The 11,919-nt window shown below is 41.8% G+C and overlaps 1 pseudogene; it reads left to right on the forward strand.

Annotated features, from left to right (window-relative positions):
- The first annotated feature begins 10,130 nt into the window (after positions 1 to 10,130).
- LOC147998194 (large ribosomal subunit protein eL27-like) lies at positions 10,131 to 11,223 on the forward strand (annotated as a pseudogene).
- The last annotated feature ends 696 nt before the right edge of the window (positions 11,224 to 11,919 follow it).

The raw sequence follows: 11,919 nt of genomic DNA on the forward strand, positions 1-11,919 counted from the left end.
TCTTTTATAGGAGTTGCCATGGTCATGCTGTCTCTTTGCTACAACAGAACACTGGCTAGGACATCTTACTGACTTTGAAGGACCCTTAGGGGCTTTTGCCAGCCTAACACCCACTGCCTTAGGCCAAGACTAGGCCAAGTACCAGCTTCCTGCCTTGGGTCAAGGCTAGGCTAAGTTCCTTTCTCCACCCACAGTTCTCTGTAGGAGCAGGGACATTCTTCAAAAGCTGATGTAACCTGTACCCCTAAAAGGTGTAAAACTGCTTGTTATAGCCACTCGAGATCACCTTCTGGTCACTCTCCATGAGGGGCTGATTGAGGGTTGAACCTGACACACAAGAAAAATAAACCTCTTGCATTTGCATTGAACTCCGTTCTCTTGTCTTACTTGGGGGAGAGGGGAGGCTCCTGGTAGTTAAAACTCACTTTGAGTCTTACAACTTCATTGAGGGGAGGTTTTGCAGAGAGATTTGATAATTGAAAACCAAATGACCATATTTCAGTTAAACTCCTTTTTTCTAATATGGGCATTCTTGGAGAAAAATGATGTAAGAGTAGGGACTGTAACAAGTGTTATCTGATATAGGAAAAGAGAAGGAAACTTATTGCAAATGATAAGATGTGGTCCAAGGTGTTGGAATCCTGAGGAATGTGATTTCTTAGACCAGAGAGATTCTTATTTTAGGAAAGGAAGAACATATTTTTGAAGGGTAAGTGTTGTATTCCTCTATTAAGAGTATTCACAGAAGCCCAATCACTTGGGACCTAGTTGTGGTTTATAGGTACACAGGCTTAGGGGAATTATACATATTATGATTACATATTATATGTAATACAATAATATTTTACAAAACAGTCTTGGCAGTACTAGCTGTAACATAAACAAGTTCGTTCCTGGTTGCTGCCGCTGCAGAGAGCCCGTGGGCAGCACCCCACAAGCGAACTTGAGCCTCGGGACCACAGGTAAGACCAACTTTTCTGCTGCAAGAAAGCTGCCTGGTGAGTTTGGGACACACAGAAGCAGAATTCCTCTAGGACCGGGCACGTTCTGTGTTTACCGGAAGTCCCACACCCGCGGATCCCGGCCCGAAGCAGCTCTCTGCTCCCAGACCCCGTGAGAGAGAGACCCAACCGCCTGGTCAGGTGGGCACTCCTGAGGCTGCAGAGCAGAAGAGACCACCAACACTGCTCACCCCTGCCCACATCCCTGGCCCAAGAGGAAACTGTATAAGGCCTCTGGGCTCCCGTGGGGGAGGGCCCAGGAGCGGCAGGACCCCTGCCTGAGACACTGCCGGAACCTGAAGGAAACATCTTTTGGGTATATGCCCAAGAGAGGTATAGCTGGATCCTCAGGCAGTTCAATGTCCAATTTTCTGAGGAACCTCCAGACTGATTTCCAGAATGGTTTTCCCAGTCTGCAATCCCACCAACATAGGAGGAGTGTTCCTCTTTCTCCGCATCCTCGCCAGCATGTGCTGTCACCTGAGTTTTTGGTTTTAGCCATTCTCACTGGTGTGAGGTGAAATCTCAGGGTTGTTTTGATTTGCATTTCCCTTATGACTAAAGATGTTGAACATTTCTTTAGGTGTTTCTCAGCCATTCGGCATTCCTCAGCTGTGAATTCTTTGTTTAGCTCTGAACCCCATTTTTAATAGGGTTATTTGTTTCCCTGCGGTCTAACTTCTTGAGTTCTTTGTATATTTTGGATATAAGGCCTCTATCTGTTGTAGGATTGGTAAAGATCTTTTCCCAATCTGTTGGTTGCCGTTTTGTCCTAACCACAGTGTCCTTTGCCTTACAGAAGCTTTGCAGTTTTATGAGATCCCATTTGTCGATTCTTGATCTTAGAGCATAAGCCATTGGTGTTTTGTTCAGGAAATTTTTTCCAGTGCCCGTGTGTTCCAGATGTTTCCCTAGTTTTTCTTCTATTAGTTTGAGTGTGTCTGGTTTGATGTGGAGGTCCTTGATCCACTTGGACTTAAGCTTTGTACAGGGTGATAAGCATGGATCGATCTGCATTCTTCTACATGTTGCCCTCCAGTTGAACCAGCACCATTTGCTGAAAATGCTATCTTTTTTCCATTGGATGGTTTTGGCTCCTTTGTCAAAAATCAAGTGACCATAGGTGTGTGGGTTCATTTCTGGGTCTTCAATTCTATTCCATTGGTCTATCTGTTTGTCCCTGTACCAATACCATGCAGTTTTTATCACTATTGCTCTGTAATACTGCTTGAGTTCAGGGATAGTGATTCCCCCTGAAGTCCTTTTATTGTTGAGGATAGCTTTAGCTATCCTGGGTTTTTTGTTATTCCAGATGAATTTGCAAATTGTTCTGTCTAACTCTTTGAAGAATTGGATTGGTATTTTGATGGGGATTGCATTGAATCTGTAGATTGCTTTTGGTAAAATGGCCATTTTTACTATATTAATCCTGCCAATCCATGAGCATGGGAGATCTTTCCATCTTCTGAGGTCTTCTTCAATTTCTTTCTTCAGTGTCTTGAAGTTCTTATTGTACAGATTTTTACTTGCTTGGTTAAAGTCACACCGAGGTACTTTATATTATTTGGGTCTATTATGAAGGGTGTCGTTTCCCTAATTTCTTTCTCGGCTTGTTTCTCTTTTGTATAGAGGAAGGCAACTGATTTATTTGAGTTAATTTTATACCCAGCCACTTTGCTGAAGTTGTTTATCAGCTTTAGTAGTTCTCTGGTGGAACTTTTGGGATCACTTAAATATACTATCATGTCATCTGCAAATAGTGAAATTTTGACCTCTTCTTTTCCGATCTGTATCCCCTTCACCTCCTTTTGTTGTCTGATTGCTCTGGCTAGAACTTCAAGAACTATATTGAATAAGTAGGGAGAGAGTGGGCAGCCTTGTCTAGTCCCTGATTTTAGTGGGATTGCTTCAAGTTTCTCTCCATTTATTTTAATGTTAGCAACTGGTTTGCTGTATATGGCTTTTACTATGTTTAGGTATGGGCCTTGAATTCCTATTCTTTCCAGGACTTTTATCATGAAGGGGTGTTGAATTTTGTCAAATGCTTTCTCAGCATCTAATGAAATGATCATGTGGTTCTGTTCTTTCAGTTTGTTTATATAATGGATCACGTTGATGGTTTTCCGTATATTAAACCATCCCTGCGTGCCTGGGATGAAGCCTACTTGATCATGGTGGATGATTGTTTTGATGTGCTCTTGGATTCGGTTTGCCAGAATTTTATTGAGTATTTTTGCGTCGATATTCATAAGGGAAATTGGTCTGAAGTTCTCTTTCTTTGTTGTGTCTTTGTGTGGTTTAGGTATAAGAGTAATTGTGGCTTCGTAGAAGGTATTCGGTAGGGCTCCATCTGTTTTAATTTTGTGGAATAGTTTGGATAATATTGGTATGAGGTCTTCTATGAAGGTTTGATAGAATTCTGACTAAACCCGTCTGGACCTGGGCTCTTTTTGGTTGGGAGACCTTTAATGACTGCTTCTATTTCCTTAGGAGTTATGGGGTTGTTTAACTGGTTTATCTGTTCCTGATTTAACTTCGGTACCTGATATCTGTCTAGGAAATTGTCCATTTCCTGAAGATTTTCAAGTTTTGTTGAATATAGGCTTTTACAGTAAGATCTGATGATTTTTTGAATTTCCTCTGAATCTGTAGTTATGTCTCCCTTTTCATTTCTGATTTTGTTAATTTGGACACACTCTCTGGGTCCTCTCGTTAGTCTGGCTAAGGGCTTATCTATCTTGTTGATTTTCTCAAAGAACCAACTTTTGGTTCTGTTGATTCTTTCTATGGTCCTTTTTGTTTCTACTTGGTTGATTTCAGCTCTGAGTTTGATTATTTCCTGCCTTCTACTCCTCCTGGGTGTATTTGCTTCTTTTTCCTCTAGAGCTTTTAGGTGTGCTGTCAAGCTGCTGACATATGCTCTTTCCTGTTTCTTTCTGCAGGCACACAGCTCTATGAGTTTTCCTCTTAGCACAGCTTTCATTGTGTCCCATAAGTTTGGGTATGTTGTACCTTCATTTTCATTAAATTCTAAAAAGTTTTTAATTTCTTTCTTTATTTCTTCCTTGACCAGGTTATCATTGAGTAGAGCATTGTTCAATTTCCACGTATATGTGGGCATTCTTCCCTTATTGTTATTGAAGACCAGTTTTAGGCCCTGGTGGTCGGATAGCACGCATGGGATTATTTCTATATTCTGTACCTGTTGAGGCCCGCTTTTTGACCAATTATATGGTCAATTTTGGAGAAAGTACCATGAGGAGCTGAGAAGAAGGTATATCCTTTTGCTTTAGGATAGAATGTTCTATAAATATCCGTTAAGTCCATTTGGCTCATGACTTCTCTTAGTCTGTCGACATCACTGTTTAATTTCTGTTTCCATGATCTGTCCATTGATGAGAGTGGGGTGTTGAAATCTCCTACTATTATTGTGTGAGGTGCAATGTGTGTTTTGAACTTTAGTAAGGTTTCTTTTACGTATGTAGGTGCCCTTGTTTTGGGGCATAGATATTTAAGATTGAGAGTTCATCTTGGTGGATTTTTCCTTTGATGAATATGAAGTGTCCTTCCTTATCTTTTTTGATGACTTTTAGTTGAAAATTGATTTTATTTGATATTAGAATGGCTGCTCCAGTTTGCTTCTTCCGACCATTTGCTTGGAAACTTGTTTTCCAGCCTTTCACTCTGAGGTAATATCTGTCTTTGTCTCTGAGGTGTGTTTCTTGTAGGCAGCAGAATGCAGGGTCCTCGTTGCGTATCCAGTTTGTTAATCTATGTCTTTTTATTGGGGAGTAGAGGCCACTGATGTTGAGAGATATTAAGGAATAGTGATTATTGCTTCCCATTATATTCATATTTAGATGTGAGTTTATGTTTGTGTGCTTTTCTTCTCTTTGTTTTGTTGCTAAGACGATTAGTTTCTTGCTTCTTCTTTGGTATAGCTTGCCTCCTTATGTTGGGCTTTACCCTTTATTATCCTTTGTAGTGCTGGATTTGTAGAAAGATATTGTGTAAATTTGGTTTTGTCATGGAATATCTTGGTTTCTCCATCTATGTCAATTGAGAGTTTTGCAGGATACAGTAACCTGGGCTGGCATTTGTGTTCTCTTAAGGTCTGTATGACATCTGTCCAGGATCTTCTGGCCGTCATAGTTTCTGGCGAAAAGTCTGGTGTGATTCTGATAGGTCTGCCTTTATATGTTACTTGACCTTTTTCCCTTACTGCTTTTAATATTCTTTCTTTATTTTGTGCGTTTGGTGTTTTGACAATTATGTGACGGGAGGTGTTTCTTTTCTGGTCCAATCTATTTGGAGTTCTGTAGGCTTCTTGTATGCCTATGGGTATCTCTTTTTTTAGGTTAGGGAAGTTTTCTTCTATGATTTTGTTGAAGATATTTACTGTTCCTTTGAGCTGGGAGTCTTCACTCTCTTCTATACCTATTATCCTTAGGTTTGATCTTCTCATTGAGTCCTGGATTTCCTGTATGTTTTGGACCAGTAGCTTTTTCTGCTTTACATTATCTTTGACAGTTGAGTCAATGATTTCTATGGAATCTTCTGCTCCTGAGATTCTCTCTTCCATCTCTTGTATTCTGTTGGTGAAGCTTGTATCTACAGCTCCTTGTCTCTTCTTTTGGTTTTCTATATCCTGGGTTGTTTCCATGTGTTCTTTCTTGATTGCTTCTATTTCCATTTTTAATTCTTTCAACTGTTTGTGTTTTCCTGGAATTCTTTCAGGGATTTTTGTGTCTCCTCTCTATGGGCTTCTATTTATTTATGTTTCCCTGGAATTTTTTCAGGCATTTTTGCGATTCCTCTCTGTTGGCTTCTACTTTTTTATTAATGTTTTCCTGTGTTTCTCTAAGGGAGTTCTTCACGTCTTCTTGAAGTCCTCCAGCATCATGATCAAATATGATTTTGAAACTAGATCTTGCTTTTCTCGTGTGTTTGGATATTCCATGTTTGTTTTGATGGGAGAATTGGGCTCCGATGGTGCCATGTAGTCTTGGTATCTGTTGCTTTGGTTCCTGAGCTTGCCTCTGGCCATCAGATTATCTCTAGTGTTACTTTGTTCTGCTATTTCTGACAGTGGCTAGACTGTCCTATAAGCCTGTGTGTCAGGAGTGCTGTAGACCTGTTTTCCTGTTTTCTTTCAGCCTGTTATGGGGACAGGGTGTTCTGCTTTCGGGCGTGTAGTTTTTCCTCTCTACAGGTCTTCAGCTGTTCCTGTGGGCCTGTGTCTTGAGTTCACCAGGCAGGTCACTTGCAGCTGAAAAGTTGGTCTTACCTGTGGTTCCGAGGCTCAAGTTTGCTCGCGGGGTGCTGCCCACGAGCTCTCTGCGGCGGCAGCAACCAGGAAGATCTGCGCTGCCGTTTCCGGAAGCTTCAGTGTACCAGGGTTCCAGATGGCGTTTGGTGTTTTCCTATGGAATCAGTAATGTGTGTAGAGTGCAGTCTCTTCTGGTTTCCCAGGCGTGTCCGCCTCTCTGAAGGTTTAGCTTTCCCTCCCACGGGATTTGGGTGCAGAGAACTGTTTATCCGGTCTGTTCCTTGAGGTTCCGGCGTTTTCTCAGGTGCAGGGGTCCTGCCGCTCCTGGGCCCTCCCGCACTGGAACTCAGAGGCCTTATACAGTTTCCTCTTGGGCCAGGGATGTGGGCAGGGGTGGGCAGTGTTGGTGGTCTCCTCTGCTCTGCAGCCTCAGGAGTGCCCACCTGACCAGGCGGTGAGGTCTCTCTCCCACAGGGTCTGGGAGCAGAGAGCTGCTGCGGGCCGGGATCTATACTTTAGCTTCTAAGTGTCTCCGTGCTGACAACGTTGTCCAATTTTGAATCCCAACATCTTCATTTCAAAAGATGTAAAATGAAACTGCAAAGGTCAGGTTTCATTGTAATTGTGGGGTCTGCTGAAAAAACAAAAAGACTAGCTTTCTTGGCACTGAGCCACCATCCATGCTGCTTGCTTCAGAGGACACTCAGGCATGGGGGAAAATGTCAGCATGCAATTCAAGTGAATGATGGTACCTGGCACTTGGACTACCAGGAAATATTTGGTCATATTTCAGTGTCTGATTTTGTCACCACACAAAGAAGAGAAGACTTTAAAGAAAACGCTTATTTAGCAAACATGATTGCACCATGGTTCCTACTTCCAGAACATCTGTTTTTCCTCTCTCCATAAGAGATAGCTTTCAACCTCCAGCTCTTATTGCAGGCAACAGGACTTTACCTGCTTGAGCACTTAGAGCAGTAATTCTCCACCTTCCTAATGCTATGAAACTTTAATACAGGCCCTCATTGCTGTGGCAACTCCAACCATAAAATTATTTTCATTGCTACTCTACAGCTGTAATTTGGCTACTGCTATGAATTGTGATGTAAATATTTTTGGAGGTAGAGGTTGTCGAAGGGGTTGCAACCCACGGGTTGAGAACCACTGACTTAGTACCTCGTGTTTACCTGCAAAAGTCATAACTGTGATTTCTACCTCAGTAGTTGGCAAGATGGGCTGAGGTAGTACAGGCTGCATGCTTTAAAAAGTGCCTGGTACAAAAGAAATTCTCTACAATTGCAAGCTATTGTCATGGCTCCCATCATCATAATAGCTAAGGTGCTCTGAGAGAGACACTAGACATGATTCACTTCTATTTTCTTCTTTTTTAAAGATTTAAAAAGTTATTTTATGTGTATGAATGTTTTGTCTGCACATATGTCTTTGTACCATACATATGCCTGGTGCCTGTGGAGGTTAGAAGAGGGCATTAGATCCACTTAAACAGACATCAACTACCATATTGATGCTGAAAAGCAAACCTGGATTCTCCGTAAGAGCAACAACTGCTTTTAACCTATGAACTATCTTTCCAGTCCCCACTTATTATTTCTTATTGAATCTTCACAGCAATTCCATAAATTTGACATCACTCCTCTTTTTCGTTTGGATGGAATAGCTGTGGTAGAATGAAGGCGACTGTGGTTAGAGTAGGAACCAGGTCACAGTTGCATAGTGAGCCAACTTAAACCCAACCATCTAAGCTCCAGGGCTCATGTTTCTGAAGAAAGCCATAGAAAAAAACAAACTGTGTGGCACATGCTGCCATGGTTCTATCCATGGTTCTATCTATCACTCTTACTAGTTCAGCATGCAATAGCCAGATTTCTAGCTGCCAGAATTTGTATTTTGTTGCATGAGAATTTTCTCTGACCTCTACATGCCATTTTATTAATCATATGGTAGACAGAAAGGTCTGGAGAATCAAGATGTTCTAAGGAGCCTCTAACTAGTGATTGTTGCATGGTGATGGATAAATACTCCTAGCCTCTTGGACCTAGGTGGGGTGAGTATGAGGTGTGTCTTAGTTTGATTCCTAGCTCCAGTTGCCAGCTACTGTTGCCTACCTTTATATCTTTATTACTTTCCCTTGCTCCTTGACTAGCTTCTCCATTGCTTTGTTTTCACTCCCTTCCAACTAACTACACTCAAACCTACTTTCAGAGTTTTGTCCTGGGGGAATCAAATTGATACAGTCTCTTTCCATGCTAAGATTCTCTGATTTAAAAGATGCTGGCAGTGGAGAGGAGAAGAGGAACAGCTAGATTCAGGAAGAAAAGGGCACACCACTGAATTACATGTCTTGTGAGGACATAGTATGTTTCCTCAATCTTGGCACTATTGAATTTGGAACTAGGTGATTTTTGTTGTTATTGTCCAAAGGGGTCATCCTGTGTATTCCAAGAAGTTGAAGAACATCTCTCACCACTGTGCTGGCTAGATTTCTGACAACTTGACACAAACTATAGTCATTTGAGAAGAGGAAACCTCCATGGAGAAAATGCCTTCATGGGATCAGGCTGTGGGATAGCCTGTAGAAAATTTTAATCATTGATGTGGGATGGCCCAACTCATTGTGGCTGGTGTTGTCCCTGGGCAGGTTGGCCTGTGTTTTATAAGAAAACAGGCTGAGCAAGCCATGAGGAGCAAGCCAATAAGAAGCACCCCTCCCTGGCCTTTGAATCAGCATATACATTCAGGTTCCTGCTCCATTTTTCTTGTCCTGTCTTCCTTTAATGACAATCTACAATGTGGAAGTAAAAGCCCAATGAACCCGTTCCTCCAAAACTTGCTTTTTGGTCATGATCCTTCATCACAATAATAGAAATAACAACTTCTATGTATGCAGCAGATGGCAGTGCTAACACATTCACCCCATGTAACACCGTAAGACGTTTCCAAATGAGACAGTTTGAAAATATTGTTTGGCTGGGAAGTGGGCAAAGTCACTCCCAGTTGAGAAACATTACGTTTGCACAAGATATCATTCAAGAAGATATAACAATATTAATATTATTGGTTGATTTGCCAGACATTCTACCTGCTGCTCTATGCACTGTGGATTATTTGATTCTCATACCATTTGATCACTTTCATTTGACATACAAAGAAATGAGGTTCATGGAGGTGGTTTTGTCCAGTAAAACAAGTAGAAGGTAAACCCACATTTCAAATCTAGGTCTGTCAAACAGCAAACTCATTTTCCTTTACTGATTTTTACTTATTCATTCATTACTTCTTTCATATGTAAAATATTGATTGAGCATTTTCTGGGTGTCAAGCATTGTATTTGGCATTAGGCATACAAAACCAAAATAAGACAAAACCCCCAAAACCCAACCCAAACCAACCAACCAAAAAACCCTGGCCTTGCATCGAAAACCAGACCATCTAGTGTAGCACTACCCAAAAGAACTTTTTTAAATCATGTTTTACTCTGTGCCCAGTAGGCAGCTACTAGCCATATGCTGCTATTAAAGTATTCAAATATACCTAGGAGATTAGTGTGGCTGGAACACGTGAAACAGGAGAAAGTAGAAATAAATAAGGACAGAAATGCATACACAGGAGTCAATTTTATTCAAATTTGGTGGAATGAATCCCTTGGAGAATTTGAAACAGGGGAATAATATAAACTGCTTAGTGGTGTAAAGGATTGCAAGATAAGAAAAGTTAAAGAGGATATGGGATTTGACTAGTCACTCCAAGACTAGAATAAGAAGCTATTTGGAAGTAAAATCAAGAAGCCTTGCTAAGGTCCTTCTCTTCTTTTTGCTGAGTGCCAGTTGCTTGCTGTCAGCAAGTACATGAAACTGAGGAAAATGTTACTTGTCCTGGCTTGATGTTATTCCAGATACAAAGCTGTCATCATGAAAGATATTGTTGATAGCACCTCAGACCACCCTTATCACCATGCCCTGGTGACTGGATTGACCACTATTTCCCAAAAGTGACAACTACCACATGAAGCTCAAGAAAAAGGATGACCAAGGTGCAGATGCTTCAGTCCTTCTTAGAAGGGGAAACAAAAATATTCATAGGAGGAAATGCAGAGAAAAGGTTTGGAGCAGAGACTGAAGGAAAGTCCATCCAGGGACTGCCCCACCGGAGGATCCAGCCCATACACGTACAGCCACCAAACCCAGAAAATATTACTGATGCCAAGAAGTGCATGCTGACAGGAGCCTGATATAGCTGTCTCCTGAGGGGCGAATGCTAGCAGCAAACCATTGAACTGAGAATGGGGACCCTATTGGAGGAATTAGAGAAAGGATTGAAGGAGCTGAAGGGTTTTGCAACCCCATAAGAACAATAGCAACCAAAGAGAGCTCACAGGGACTAAACCACCATCCCAAGAGTACACATGGACAGACCCAATGGCTCCAGCTGCATATGTAGCAGAGGATGGCCTTGTTGGGCACCAATGGGAGGAGAAGCCCTTGGTCCTGCGAAGGCTTGACCCTCCAGTGTAAGGGAATGTCAGTGCGGGGAGGCAGGAAGGGGTGGGTGGATGAGTCAGGGAACACCCTCATAGAAGAAGAAGGAGATGGGTAGGGGGTTTACGGATGGGAAAACAGGAAAGGGCATAACATTTGAAATGTAAATAAAAGCAATCCAATAAAAAAAAAGGAAAAAACAAGTGGCAACTACCATGGACAAGAAGAAAATCTCCAAGAGATCAAAGATCAAGTCCTTTGTGAATATGTATAACTACAGTCACTTTATATCCACAAGATACTCTGTGCTTAACCCCTTGGACAAAATGCTTGTCCACAGGTTGTCTTTAGAGACTCACCTCTGAAATGCAATGCTAGGTGGGAGGCCAAGGTAAAGTTTGAGGAACAATACAAGACAGGGAGGAGCAAATGGTTTTTCTAGAAGCTTCACTTTTAGTTGTATTTTTGTTTCCATCATTAAAAAAAGACTCACTACTAGGTTATGTGGGAAATGTGAAAGATACATGAATTAGAAATGCTTACAAGGATTTTAAGCAAGGTATATGTGCTTCATGACCAGCTTTCCCTCTTTATCCCTGTGGTGGTTTGGATGGGAATGGTTCCCATATGCTCATATATTACAATGCTTGGTCTCCAATTGGTAGGAAGTATTAGGAGGTGTGGCCTTGTTGGGGGAAGGGTAGGTGAGGTTACAAAAGCCCATGCTATTTCCAGTTAGTGCCCACAACCTGTGCTTGTCTATCCGATGTAGGGTCTCAGCTACTGCTCCAGTACCAGACTGTGTGCCTGGTGTAGGCTTGCAATGACGATAGTTATAGGTTGTAACCCTCTGAAGCTGTAAGTAAGCTCCAATAAAGTATTTTTTCTATATGTTGCCTTGGTTGCAGTGTCTATTCGTAGCAGTATAAAAGTCACAAAGAAATTACCTGAAGGGTGCTAGCTAGCCTGAGCATGACAACATAGCACCAACAGGTCTTACCCTTTCCCCTCCCTTCTCCCTTGCAAAATGTTAGATTTCGTTCCTAAATCTAGTCACCATTCCCTCATTTGGCCACTCTTATGCCTAACCCATTCCTGAGGCTGATTGCCAAGGTCAAACTATCAAAACACTGTGTTCCAGCAATCAAAGATC

Source organism: Rattus norvegicus, chromosome X (genome assembly GCF_021556685.1).
Source record: "Rattus norvegicus strain SHRSP/BbbUtx chromosome X, alternate assembly SHRSP_T2T, whole genome shotgun sequence".
In the NCBI taxonomy this organism is placed as follows: domain Eukaryota; kingdom Metazoa; phylum Chordata; class Mammalia; order Rodentia; family Muridae; genus Rattus; species Rattus norvegicus.